A 15,097-nucleotide genomic window follows, 5' to 3' on the forward strand; every position below is an offset into this window, starting at 1 on the left:
TTCGAGCAAATTGACAATGAAGAGCGCCATCATTTTGCAGCATAAATATTTCTCCCCATTTGAATGCAGATTTGAGGTGGCACACGCTGAATATAAATGCGCTGCCTCTGCCCCATGGAAAGAACAGAAGAAGAAAAAGGCTCTTGGCTATGATTTGTGGGAGTTCTATACAAATGCTTTTGCCATTTATTAGTGAGACACTCTTCCTGTGTACAAAAAAAAAATAGGTGAGATTTGAATCTAAATCAGAATCAGAATCTAGGATCATAAATATAGAAAAGAGCTCTCAACACACACATCCAACAATTATACTGTTTTTTTTTTCAACATTTGCGTTTTAAATTTGTCATTTAAATCACAACAACAATCAATAAAACTCAAGGCAAGAAATAGTTTTTAGAACTTATTTACTCCAAATTATTATGCCAGAGCTGGATATCAAAGAGATCTTAAGAAGGCTTTGGTTTATGTATGAATTTTAAGAAGCAAAAACATTCTAATGGTATTTCTTAGAAGTTAATCTTACTGTGAGTTCAAGTTTTACTTAATGGTGATGTTAGTACTTTGGAAGTGGAACTTAGGGTGTGCATTTCCCAAAAGATTTATTGAAGTGATGCACTGTTTTAGATTTTAACTGGTTCATTTTTTATTCACTAAGGGGAAAAAACTCCACATTCTGAAAGCCATATTTTACCCTAAAGGCAAATTAGCAGTGTGGAGACTCCCTAGTGAGAATAACTTATCAGTTTAAAGTGTCTTGGCGTCTTATTCATCCTAAGAATAAAAAAAGCAAAAAAAAAAAAAAAGCAGTACTCAAGCTCTGTGCTAGACAACCCAACCACAAAAAGGTTCCTTTGGCTTTTTCACTCGGCCAGTTGTTCGCAGTCAATCAGCCTAAATTCCGTGCAGGATTCGAAGCTTAGCATTGCTAAGGCCTAGCTGGTTACGCTCTGTCTGCTCATAAAACACTACTTTCTGAAATGTGGCCGTATGATGTACATTTTAAATTTTACGTAGAAACCCCAAAGGACTCTGGGATGCATTCGTAGTTTAATGTTTTGACCAAGAAACAGGATTAGATTTGTACGGCTGCGTGGAACTGTGTTTGTATTGTAGTAGTACAACAAGAAGGTCCATGATTGGCTGAAAGAAGGGATTAGACCCACCTCCCTCTGTGACCTCTGAGGTTCAACAGGTAGACGATATGAATTGGTAACACATCGTACCATAGTTACCGTTGTAACCAGGGCCGAACCAAACTCAGACCAAACTCAGTTCTTACTGAATCGTACTACACATTGGCAGTGACGGTGCATCTCATTTACCGTTAAAGATAAAACCCAACAGCAGAAACTGAGAACCGTTCAACTTCTTTCTTTGCAAACTGAATGTGTTTGAGGAAAAGAGGATTCTGGGTAATTCTCCCATTCATGTGAGAGACGGGGGGTCTGTCACTACCCTGTGTTTATGCACTTCTCTCACTGACTTTGTGCAATGAAACATGCAGTAATAACAGTGGAGGAATGGCATCACCATGCAAATCACAAAAAAAAAAAAAAATCTATTCCGATGCTACATCTGAATATTACTGGAGCGTAAACGGTCGGTCAAGGCCATTACTGCGCACATAATACTACAAGCTACATAGCTGTTAGTGTTTGAACCATAAAAAGGGAAAAAATGGAGTATTAACAAGTCCTGTTGGGATTAAATAGATTGTGCTGTAATCAGAGGCCTTGTTTCATTATGTTGTCCTGTATTAATAAGTGTATTTTGCAGAACTTGCAACATTTTCTCTTCCAAGAATGTTTTTGTTTTTCCTGTGAGAACGCTAAGGCACACAAGCACACTAAACACACCCACTCGTCTTTATAATGGTGCTCTGCAGACATAAACTGGTGAATGAGTCTGGGCTTGTTTCCTGCTCAGCATACCTGTCTGCTTTGTCACTAAGCCTGCACTCCTATAGAACCTGAGAACATTCCAGCAGGCCCGAGCTGCTGATTGGTCCGGGTTTGTTTAAAATGAGCATGTATGGAGCGGCGTGTCCGTGTTGTGGGTGGAGCAGGGCCAGACATGATTGAGAGGTCAACATTCTATTGACAGAGGTGGGCAGCCTTTGATTAGCTGCTCCATTAGTTAACCTGTTCACACAGCAGAGCAGATGTGGAGACCCTGGTTCAAATATTAGCTCGCCACAAATTTGTCCTCTGGAAAAAGCTGATGAAAAATTAAGGTGAAGATTCAGGCCTGTGTTTGTATGTGTTCCCAAGAGTGTTCTTCAATTACCAGAATTGATTTGAGAGGCGAATTTCAAAGTTTTAAAACACAGTAAAGGTCCTTTAAGGATTGTCTCCTGTTTGGAAATTCTTAGATCCAGTGATAAAGACTTAAAAAAAAACAATCCTAAGAAGCTGAGCTTGAGTACTGAGATTGTAAAAAGTTAATACCTTATTCCTAATCCTGATTCTTATTAGGCAGTTATCCCAACATCCAGAGGTATTTTCTCTCCCAGTCCTTGACAACCTCCTCCTACTAATACTCCAACGATTGGGGTTTTGTGACAATAAAAGATGTAGATGACTTGTATGATGTATGTAAACGACCTGTGTATATATTCCTCTACATAAACACATTCAAAGTACCTTATTTTCTCCATCTATTATCCTTGTCGTGAGACAAAGGTACAATTTGGTTTTGTATCACATTAACTGGTAACAATAACTTCTTATTTATTCAGTTCAACTGTACTAGACATAATAATTGCAGAAGTGTTTGTCGTGGATGGTTTGCCAGTTGTCTCTCGCCTAAATCACCTAAAAATAAGTGTCAGGTACTGTTTTCTACTACAGTATATTCATGATTTATTTTTATTGAACAATTTGGAATGGATTTTAATATGAAAATTTAAGGTATGTTGTGCAGACTCCAACTCCAGCTCTTTGTGGTATGGAGGAGACTGTTCCTGTGAAGTGTGTGGGAGGTGTGAAGCCACACAAAAATCAAGACCCCCCCCCTTTTTTTAGCATTATTTTTTACTTATATTACTGGTCTGACAGATAAAAGGCCCAGACGGCAAACACAGCCAGTGAGTAGAGAAGCAGCTAATATTAAAGCCGTGTTTTAAAACCTATTTGTTTTCAGTGAAAATACTCTGTGCTTTGCTGATGTTTTCTGCCGATTTCCCTGCTTCACAATAACAATAATGGAAACGATTCTAAATTGAAAGCAGCAGTGCATTATTTTTTAAGATTTTTATTATGATTAAGGTGTTGCTGAAGGAGCTGACAAGCTGATCTGTCACGACCACATCTGTAAGGCACACGAAGTGCAGTATTTCACAGAAATAAGGCCACACTGTACAAGCCAGATCAATGTTTTTGCTACAAAATAGATATTTCTATTAAAATAAACCATTTGGTACAAATACACAAGTATATCAAACATATTTTCATGTGTCGAGGGTAACTGTGGTACGGTAGAGTTTAAGAAAAGTTCAACTTTACGGTGGTTAGCAGTTAGCACAGGTGCCCAGAACTGGATGTGGTACGGCTAAAAACGCATAGACTAGACGATTAACATGTTTCAATTGTATATCTGATTTCCACATAAACTGGATTTATTTGGCACCCTGGAGGCATCATTGTTTGTTCTACAAGCAGCAGTTAGCATAAAGTTGTTTTACTCCTTCTTTAACATTTAATTATTAGGTACTTTACTTTTAGTGGTTTGTCTTGTTTTCCTTCTTTACCTCTTTAACTCTCCTCGATCCCTTCTGTTTCCCAGTGTTATCAGCTGCAGCCAGATAACTAAAGCAAATGTAGATAAATTATCAGGAAATTGCAGTCACTTACCACACCTCACATCACCGGCTGACAGGTATAGACCTGCCTGCTGACTGGGCAGTTAGTGACTAATAAAACCAGCATCTGATATGAGCTTAAAGTAACACTTTATAAGATTTACCATCAAAAGCTTTTCCTTTAGTAACAATTCATGTTCGAGAGTTTTTTTGTTTTTTTTACTCCAGACAATTCGTCAGGATCAACAATAGGCCAATGATTCCACCTTCAAATACTGTCACTCTGTTAATGTGCTAACACAGAATGTCACCAGGGCGTGAAAAAAAAATCACAGTGTCTACAGAAAGTCATGTAATGTGTTGATACCTATGACTAAAACGTGTAATTCCTGGTGCCCCTGGAGGAATTGTTGTGAAAGTGAGACCAAAAACATTTATTAGGAATATTTTTAACTCAGTCTTCAGGTCTGTTGTTCCTCTTATATCCAAGACAGTTGCTATTTTGCAAAATGTGGGTGTTGTTAGGGTTAGGGTTCATATTTAATGAAATATAATTTGAAAAAACAAAAAAAATCACAAACATGAAATTTAAATTCATCAAGTGGGCCGGATTGAACCCCGTAGTGGGCCGGTTTTGGCCCGCGGACCGTATGTTTGATATATGGCCGTGCCTTTTTATTCCTACATGTGAGAAATCACTGCCGTCTAATCAGTGATAAATATTCAACCGATGGCCTTTTTAATTCAATCATAGCAAAGACCTGAATAAATGACATGTTTGGTCATCTCCAAGATGTAGTTTCATGACATTTACCCGTCTCCCGTGTGGGCTGGGTCAAAGCTGTGCAGATTATACGTAGCTAACATGGACTTTGCAGATATTGGAGATTTAAAATGTGTGTCCTTCCATCTAAACATATGTTTTTAGTTGGTCTTCCAGCCTGTCCAAACTTACCACCAGCTCTTCGCTGCTATCTTTTAGAGAGGAATTTTCCACCAAGTGTTTTTGCAGAACTGTGGAATGCTGACAGGATGGAGCTTGTCTCTGAGACTCTCACTGTGGCAGAATATGTCATCAAGTGTCTGTACAAAGATGTTGAAGAAAAACAAAACTTGGAGGATTACTTCACTCAGATGTGACAAAAGAAAATGTAAAGTTTTAAGACGTGATTCCAAAATAAACATCAAATAATAATAATAATAATAGAACAAAACTTCCTGACCTCCGACAAATATAGTTGCTGACCCCTAATATATACTATATGTTGAGTCCAATTTCCATTTGACGCATTGAAGGCAGGAAGATAGGAAGATAATCAGGGTACATTCAAGTTTCATGGTCCATGCTACACTGTAGTGATGAGAGGAAAAGTAAGTCGCTGACTGAGGTTTGACCTCATATCTCGGGCAAAACTCCTGCTGCGTTTTAGACTGACTCACGGATGACTGTTTTGCTTTCGCCTCCTCGTCTACTCGTCCTCTGTATCCTACTGAGGTTACTGAAGGAATTTGACAAAGTGGAGGTTGCTTTTATTTTCCCCTGAACGATGCTGACACAGGGCAACCTGAGCTGCAGCTTTGTAAAGCTTTGCGCCCTCTGTGATCAGCCCTGGTTAAGTCACTGGGCCTGGCCGCCTGTGAAACCCGATCCAGTAGTGGGATTTTCTTTGAAATGGAAAAGTAATACAGTGTGACCGCCTCGAGCGAAGATAGCAGTGTGATGCTTCTTTACTCTGTCTATTATGTGGGAGTAGCATCATTAGCTGAACACATTTGCATGGAAGTAATGGGATATGAGTCTCTGTTAATGGTGTACAATTCGAAACCTCATTTCGCTCAGCCTAACATCAGCAGTGTTTGACCATTATCTGTGTTGATAGCAGACATTCCTGAATAAGGCAGACATAACTGAAATGCCCCTTTAATAAAATATACTTAGTGTAGACCTTTTTTTGTTTCCATTGTTTCCCCTTTTATACCAATGAAAACAATGAAAAATGGGGACAATCTGAGTGGCTGAGCTGCAAAGATGACCGGCAGGAAAAAAAAACAAACAAAAATGTGTCTTGTCCCAGCCCAAGAATGTGCTGAAAATGCCCTTTTGCGCCATCTACTGAAAAAAACCAAGAGCTTACTGTGGAAAACATTTGATTCATGTTTCCCTCCAAGTTTTAAAATCATTTTATTATTAGTAATTGTTTAAATGGTCTAACAGTCAATATTTATCAATAAGTTTCAGCAGTGAAATATTTTCTTCATACCTGGGGTCACTGATTAAAACTTTTATTTTTTTAAATGAATGTTTCGTATGTTTTCTAGTAAGTGGATCCCAGGATTGCAGTGTTGGGAGCAATTTCATGAAATTGCAACAATTATTCTTGGTTTTTTTTTCTTTTCTTTTTTTAATAATCTCACAGCCAAAAACAACACATCTGCAAATTAGCCCACTCAGGACGCCCCCTCCAAAAACAATCATACTGTAAAAACACTTAGGTCGGGGTTTTGTAATAGAGGGCAGAAAAGTTCGGAGGTGCATTTTCTTTTAAACTTGTTTCTGCACAATTACGTTAATGTTTAACGCATCCCAAACGTTCCATAGATTCGTTTATTTCTTTCCTTCGAAATATAAATTAGGATCTTAAAAAAAGGATAAAGGAGCTAGAACAGCTAAAATAAATGCAAGTTCGTAAAGTAGCTCATGTCCACATTATCTGCACATAAGACTTTGTTCCGTCTCCATTTGTTCTTTCTTTTTCTGCTCGTCCATCTACGTTGTATTCTTCCTTCATCTTCATCTTCTCCCCCTTTGTCTTCTTCAACTTGTCCTTCTCACTCTTTTTCTCCTTCTTCTACTTTGTTTTTTTCATTCTTTGACTTTATCTTCTCTTTCTTCCTCTACTTATTTTTATTATTATTCTCACTATACATAATTTGATTATTTATATGATTATAAATAGTATTATTGTTAATAATAGTAGTATTACTGATTGATTGCCACGTATCTGTGTGCCAAAGGGTATAAATAATAATCTTATTAAATATTTTGTTAATTGCATCATTTATTCATTTATTTATTTCTGTCTGTCTGCTATGTATAAATAATAATCTTATTAAATCTTTTGTTAATTGCATCATTTATTTATTTCTGTCTGTCTGCTACAGTTAACAGGACTAGGGTCAGACTGATAAACCGAGACTTTTGATTGGCTCCTTGAATGAGAGCTCTTTTTAAATCCTGACATTCTCTGGACCTTGACTTGATTTGTGATATAATATTGGAAACTTTCCTCGCTCAAAGTGCCCGGGGCCTCACTTGAACTTTAAATTAATAAAACGAGAAATTCATGGCGGGTGTGTGGTGTGCACCTCCCCTGTCCCTGCCTAACACGGTGGGCTCCCAATGTTTTCCCTCCCTCTGACATCTAATTATATTTTGCCCTTTATGTCACCCTGTTACTCTCATGGACACGCAGTGTTAACATAAACTGAAGTATACCTTGAATTTTAAATCAGACCAGTCCAGACGATGTTTTATGTTGTTGCCATCATATCGGGGAGAAAAAAAAACAAAACACATTTTTGGTATGAATCCATGAGGAATTGCCATAAGGACAGACTTATTGATAAAAAGTAATACATTTGTCCTTAAAAACCTCACAGATGGATCAGCACTACAGAAGCACCCAGAGAGGTTATTACATAAACTCAGATTATTTATAGAGATTCATGGTGAAAGCATTCACGGCTGTGTGGCTGAGCCTATTTCCCTGTTCCTTTAAGACTGTGGCCCATTTTCACTCCCTGAAATATCTTGTTTGCTTTTGCTATTTCAAAATTAGATTTGTGAAAAGCCAGAATTCTGTAACTTTTGTGAGTACGAATCGTTTGTGGAATCTCTTTTCCTCCATCTGAGTGGGTGAACCATGCAAAGGTATTTTCTCAAGCTGAGGGAGACACATAAAAAAAAAAGAAAAAAGAAAAGAACGCTGGCAATATTATTTCTGAAACCGAGTTGGCGTTATTGCAGTTTTATGTGCCATGGGAAATCATTGTGTCCTGAGCTGCAGCAAATGATTATTGAGAGCTAATAGTGTGCGATGTTTAATATGAGGGAAAGAACGGAAAAAATCAGCAGCACCTCTGGGAATAAATTAAGGGTGAGGAAGAGTGAGGGTGTGAGATCTCTCTGCAGGAGAAGACTCTTTATTACCACCTCCACGGCTTCGTGTTGTGGCATTACTGGGATACGACCCATTTTGTTCTATTCAAGCTGGAGAGGCACTCGGTTTCCAGAGTCTGTTGGAATGAGCTCTGTGTGACGACTGCTGTATCCAATACATCCAGCAAATATTGATCTATAAAGTGTAACCATGGTGCCCGCAAACTCCGGAAGCAATCTTTGGCGTAGCTACCCTTTCCTTAGCCATATGTTTGTCCAGCATCCATTCATCACACAGCTCCCGGTCCCAATGGTATGAAGACAAACAAGGATGAATTTGCTGTCTGCAAACTAGATCATACATAATTTACTCCCTTAAGTTGTCGGGCTCATGCGAGCTCACTGGTCTGTGGTGTCAGGTCACCAAGTCTCCTCCGCATTCCACTCCCCCGGCAGACTTCTCTATCAGTGACCTTCTGCAGGGCAGAGAGGAGCTCATGCACTGTGGAAAAAAACGCAGCCTGGTCTCAGAAGACCTGCCTGCACATTTGTGCTTATCGGCAACGGAAGAAAGAAGAAGGTATTTTACTCTATCCTTCAGTGAAGGGCATGGGAAGATGATCAGACAGGAGAGAGTCGAAAGACACCGGACTAGAATTAGAAGCCGTGTATTACAAATAAAAAGAAATAAAACCCCACGTTATCAATGTGGTTTTTAGATGTCAAACCACAGAAAAACAATATTTACTGTGGAAAAAAAAACAAATGGCAGTTGAATTTCCTCTTGGTCAGAGACCACTGTTGTAGATTCAGGTTGAATCATGTTTCCATAGGAAAGCTGTTGAATCGGACAATTACCTTAGAATCAGGAAAAATAAAAATGCAAAAAGTGTAAATGGAAAATACTACAGTGAATGGGAAAGAATATTAGTACTGATACTACAAAAGTTGATAATTGCATTGCATTATTTTTTTTCTTATTACATGTTCTTCGTTTACAAACAATTAGAGTAAATTGATTAATTTTCTACCTTCCAATTTAACTTGTTTTTGAAATAAATACGATTTGTGCCTGTAGGATGAAATGATATTATTGAGTTAAAATCCTAATTAAAATCTTTGAGAATAGCTACTGCACTCATTACATACATAGATTAAAAATGTGGGCTACAGCTTTACTGGCTGACTTTTGGCCTGCTGTCAGACTCTGCATCATGTCGGTGCTGGAGGTCTCAACAGAGCAGCAGCGAAGCAAGTGGTGATTAAGTTGGAAGGTCAGATTGGAATTGAGTCTTTTCCCGATGGCAAATCCTTGCAGCACTTGAACTATAGTCAAGTGCAAATTTGTTTTGGGAGCATGGAATATTTTGGATGCCCCGCTCACACTCTGCCCCCCCTCCCTCTCTTGGGGTCTGCATCCTCTTATGGATCCTTTAGGGCCGCTGCGACTGCACAGCTCAGCTGTTTGCTGGAGGTCACGCAGACCGTCGGAGAACAAGGCAGGCCCTTCAGAGATTGACTTAATTGAGCTCAATTACTCTATGAGATGGCATATTCCAACCTGGAGTGATCTCTTCTAATGATTCATTAGTGCATTAACGACCCATTAGCTAACGGGAATAACCCTCAGTGTTTGAGGAGCTGCTACAAATAAAAGTCACTGGTCCTGGGTGGGTAAGGCTTTTCCTGCGTGTGTACTGACAAGCTAGTGATAAAACAAACTCCCATCTTTGGTGCCGCGGTGCCTTCTCTCCATTATAACGCCATATAATTTTTAATGAAATTGTCACTCAAAACGTCTGTCTTTTATTATCCTTGTATTTAAAGATGTGCGGTCTTCATGGCAGGAATCAAAGGCAGACGTCATGTATTTCATGTTGTGTTTACAATATCTGAGCGGCGTGAGCTTCAATCTGCCAAATGTGTTCTGTCGACTTCATGGCTCATCAGAAAGAGACAGCGCATTGTAATCGCGAACCGGGCTTCTTGTTTTGACGGAGTTGACTGACGCCAAACCGAATGCCCACATAGCTGCTGTCACTTATGAAGCCACCGACGTTGTCTTTGTGTTTATTAGATTAAGCGGATTTCAAAGACACGTGAAGTATGTCGAACAATAGGCAGAGACAAGCAGGCATCTGACAACATGGCTGCTCTAACGCAGCGCAAACAAAGATGATCAACAAATGACAAAACAAAAAAAAGAAATGGCAGGACCTACAAAGCATATGCCTACTTAAATAACAAATTAGTTATAACAAATAACTAATTACTAAGTCAGGACGATCATCCCTTGACAAACAAACCGTATAAGAAAGCTTCAAAAAAAATGAAGAAATGGAAATTAAAGAATATCCAATATAGAAAAATTGTGATTATTTTGGTGTTCAGAATTTGTTCAGGTTTGTTCAACTAGTCGAGAAGCTCAATTTAGGGCCAGATGTCGGCCATCCATCCATCCATCCATCCATCCATCCATCTGATGTCCTAAATTCTTTACTGTACATGTACTTTATTAATATACTGCTCTCTATTCCAAAACAACAATAAAACTGTTTTGTGAAGGCGTCTTGAGTTCAAGGGTAAATCTAATGTGTCGTTGGTGCGGTACGGTAGGGTTTGTTTCTCGACCACAGTTGAATTCTTGAATTATTTGACCGACCATTCTCAACTGAAATTATTGATGCCGTTTGTTTCTCTCCACATCTTAAATATAATACTATTAAATATGAATATATCATGGTAAGATGGTTGTGATGAACTCGGCCAACTATTTCCTCAGTCAAAGGCAGTGATGGAGACACTCCAAAATATGAGCAAAGCATCAGCACACACTGCTTCATACTGGAACATTTTTTCACACCTCCCTGGAGAGAAGCACACTCTCAAATGTACTTTCTCTCACCTCTCTTGGTTAGAACTACTGGAGTAAATGTGGGGGTGTGGGGGGGTGGGGGTTGATGAGATGGGGTATTGTGCACTGGGTGGAGGGTATGAAGAGCAACAAATGCAATCATGACACAGATAGCGGCTGCTTGGAATGCTAATGCCATTATAATGATTTTGGGAACGTCTTCATAAATGTCTGCTCTCTGGGGAAGCAGGGGGGGAGGGAGGGGGGGGGGGAGAAGCTGAGACCCCATGTTGTTGGGCTGTCTTCACCATGAATAAATTCATGTCCACTCCTGTGTGCTGCTGTTGCAGCCTCTGTTTGCTCATTTCTTATGCAGCTACTTCGGTGGCCTGTCCCGAGAGATGAAAGTTTGTAAACATGAATAATAATTAGAGCGACAGGTCGACAGGCAGGTAATCTGCATGTGAGTCCCAGTGTGGAGGCGTTTTGGTTTCCCTCTATTAGCATTTAGCTCAAGAAGAAATACGTATTATTTGCTTTCTCATCCAGTCAGGTATGAAGTGCAGCACAGAAGGTTTTTTTTTTTATTTTTATCTTAACCAGCTGTGAATGAAGCCTGAGTGGTTAAACCCTGTTAGAATGTGAGGGTGGGTCAAAAAGTTCTAAGACAGATGTTAGCATTTCACGAGGTGACAGGTGAGTTCAGTAACTAAACCCTGGTGAGACACAACTGTTGGGTTTTTCAACCTTCAACAATGAACAACTTGAATAAAAACATGAAAAATTTGCAATAGGTTTAGATGCATTGTTTGTTATTGTCTTGAAAAGTGGCCAAACTTTGCTCTGTATGGTAGTGAGTTGCTCTCCAAACTTTGCTCTGTATGGTAGTGAGTGGCCAGTATCTGGTTTTCCAGTTCTGATCTAAGAACTCAAGTCAAAACGAACTCTCTTGACGGGTAGCACCACTGCAGTACCTGACGTTGACCTGATTTGTGACCCACATTCAGGTGATTTTGTTTTACCAAAAAGTGACCAACTTCGTTTGTGAGTGACAGTCGTTGGTTTCAATAGATTTGACGAAAAACTAATGGCGGCGCCATCCTCCTGATTAATTAATGTAATGACAGGTTGGCTATGATTAATTAAAAACCTAATTTTCATTGTAACTAAGGGATGAGAGGTTTGATCTTGAAGTGACTTTGATGAAGGAAAAGAAATTGGCTTCTGCAATTCTGCAGTCGAACCTGATCCTGGCGCTAACAAGGCCCTGACAGCAAACAAATCTTTGACAAGTCCCCCTCCCCACCTGCCCCCCCTTTATAGATAGTCTTAAGACTTTAATCCGTATCTAGTGACAGCCTTATCCTCAGTCTATACGGTAAAGAGAAGCTCGTGAGAGGGATGTGCTCACTTGTCCAAAGGCTGGGTTTAGGGCACATGTTCTGAATCCTAAACTTGGACCAAGCCTCAAAGGAAGGTGGTATTGATGTGTTCTCTGAAAAGGTGACACCTGTTTTCTTTCCTTGTATTCAATAGGATTTCATTTTTTTTCTTGAATGTTACACCTTAAAGGTCACTAAACAACACACGGTCAAGCACTACCTTTGATCTTTAAAACTAATGTTAACAGATAAACGAATGATGCGTTTTAGTGATCTTAGATTATATTAAGAAATTAAAACCTTAACTAGTTGGATTTTTTTATTTGGTTTTAGTTTTTGAACATTTTTGGAACTCCTTGAAGGCTGTTTTTTTTTCACAAAGGCTTCAAACTTTTAAGAAATAATCATGATTGGTGGAAGAACTTACCAGCTGTTGCTCACTGTTTAAGCATAAAGCCTTATATTGACTAGCTGTAATCTTGATCATAATGTCAATAGCCATTATTCCTTATCTTGTCTTGATTATCCTTTGAGCTCTTAAATCAATTAGGCATAATCCGATTCCGCAGTCGCAGGTCAAAAGTTGAGCACCGTACGGTCCAGCGTACAATATTAACCCTTTGATAAAAGCGACTCTTAAATAGCATTAATTCACTGCCTCCTTCGGACTTGCATACACTGCATTTTCTGAGCACCTGAGGGCTAAATCTAATTTGTTAAATAATGGCGTAGTTTTACCTGTTTCTCAGTGGAAGAGAACAGGTCATGCAATACTAATCACAAGGCTAATAATGTTGGCTGCATTTGTAAGCAGGAGCTACACTGAATAGCAATGATCAATACTGAGGAGCGGCGTGAGCTGAGCAATGGAAGTATTCAGAGGAGAGCGCTCAGGTTAAAGGGTGTGCGACGTGACCAGGCCGTGTGCGACGTGACCAGGCCGTGTGCGGCCACTTACACGGAATAGTTATTAGTTTCCATATCCAAGGACACATTTTACCCACTAATGCACACGACACTGCTTTCCACTCACAAAGAGACATTTATATGATGTTATTCTGTACAGTTACAGTGCACTGAAACGGTAATAACCACGTGTTTCCCTCCGCAAATCCAATTTTACAGCATATTGTGTCCAGGCAGTGATTTATCCTTGACTGATTTTGATGGAAACCTGGAATAATGTTGGCTTTCCTGAGATAATATAAAGTGACATTGCCTGTGTGTTATTTTTTTTTTTACATGACTCTACTGATGTATTGTAATTTAATTTTTTTTATATGACTCTACTGATGTATTGTAATTTAATGACACGTTGAAATGAAAACATGTAAAGGTGTTGTGATAAGGATGTGGATAAATCACTAGACGGACAAGACAGTGCCACCTATTGACAAAATGAAGTCAAAACAACGGCTTGTCACCTGTTGGACTAATCAACAGACTGCAGCTTTCACTGAACTGTAAGTTATTGAGGAATTGTTCCTGATGCTGCCCGGGCCTGAGCCCTCCACGTTTCTGGATCATAGTGCACTAATTCGATTTCACGACATGCTGTTAAAACTGCATTAATCTTTCCCAGACCACTGCATGGCCCTGAGCAGCTGGAGAAGCAGGGAGAGTAAGAAACAGAAAGCAAAGTGGGGTGGGTGTGACGTGACTTCCATGCTAACAATGTTCCGTTGCCAACAGACGAGCGTTCCTCCAGGCAGACTGTGTAAACAGTGCACGCCATCTCCAAATCACATTCACACCCACCGAGAGTTTGAGGCTCTGTCCTTGTCGATCTCTGGTTCTGATCAGAGCTAGTCGTATTGTTGACCAACTATATTATTATTATTATTATTATTATTATTATTATTATTATTATTATTATTATTATTTGTGATTAGGAAGTGATTTTTTAAGGAGTCAGAAGTCCATGGTGTTGTGTTTATCTGAAAGGATGCCACATACTCACTTATAGATTGTTGAACTTCTGTGCCAAAATATTTCATTTTCCAAAGACTATTACAACTGCATTCATAGCACCCCCTACAGGGGAATCAGTAGTCAGGCTTTTGCAAACAGTGTGAATTATGGCACAGAATTATTATTTTTTATTCACTGTTCTTTGCACAAATTTAAAATAAAAAAAGAATATATATTATTATATATATATATAAAAGAAAATTGAACTTTATTGATCCCACACTTGGGAAATTATTGTGTTAACAGCAGATCTGCTGCAACAGGCTGCCTCTTACAGGAGCCAAGTATGTGGTTCCTCTTGGAATATATAAAGCTGTGTATGTTTTGAATAATATAGTACTGAGATACTAAGTTGTGTTTATTCATGAATTATTATTTACTAGGACACTATATGTAAATTCACAAGTTCATAAATTGTTTTATGTATTAGCATTTTTATACAAATTTAAATAATTCAAATAAACCAAAGATATTGTGTCCCAGTGTAGAGACCAGTGTATAGTGCACAAAAAATTGTGATTAAAATTGAAATAAATAAAGGGTTAACTAAATTTTAGGAATAATGTGTCATACAGTCTAGATAGGGCCGTGCTCCAGGGCAATTCCTACCAATGATTTAAACAAAAGAAAACAAAATGCAAAAATTAATTTGTCTAACTTGTTTTGTTTTCAGGGAGTAAGACATTGGAACACAGAATACAAAGAAACAAAAGAAAAAAGCAGGAGATGAAGGGGCAACAACAATAGAGAATTCCTAACCGTTAGGCCCCTCCCACCCTCTGTCCCATTGGCCCACCTGACTGTCGTCTCAGTCTGGGCCACAACAGAGATCTGCAAACAGCTTTTTTTATCTTGTTCCATTGATCCAGTTTAACACCCAGTGGTGAACGCATCAAATATCATGTGCCATACTGAATCCATAACCCCCC

General features: G+C 38.9%; 1 long non-coding RNA gene across 2 annotated transcripts in view; it reads left to right on the top strand.

Annotated features, from left to right (window-relative positions):
• The window catches only part of LOC103385264 (uncharacterized), a 57,807-nt gene that overhangs the window by 12,916 nt on the left and 29,794 nt on the right, over positions 1 to 15,097 (top strand). The window lies entirely within an intron of this gene.

The sequence above is a fragment of the Cynoglossus semilaevis genome, chromosome 10 (genome assembly GCF_000523025.1).
Source record: "Cynoglossus semilaevis isolate Cse_v1.0 chromosome 10, Cse_v1.0, whole genome shotgun sequence".
Taxonomy (NCBI): Eukaryota; Metazoa; Chordata; class Actinopteri; order Pleuronectiformes; family Cynoglossidae; genus Cynoglossus; species Cynoglossus semilaevis.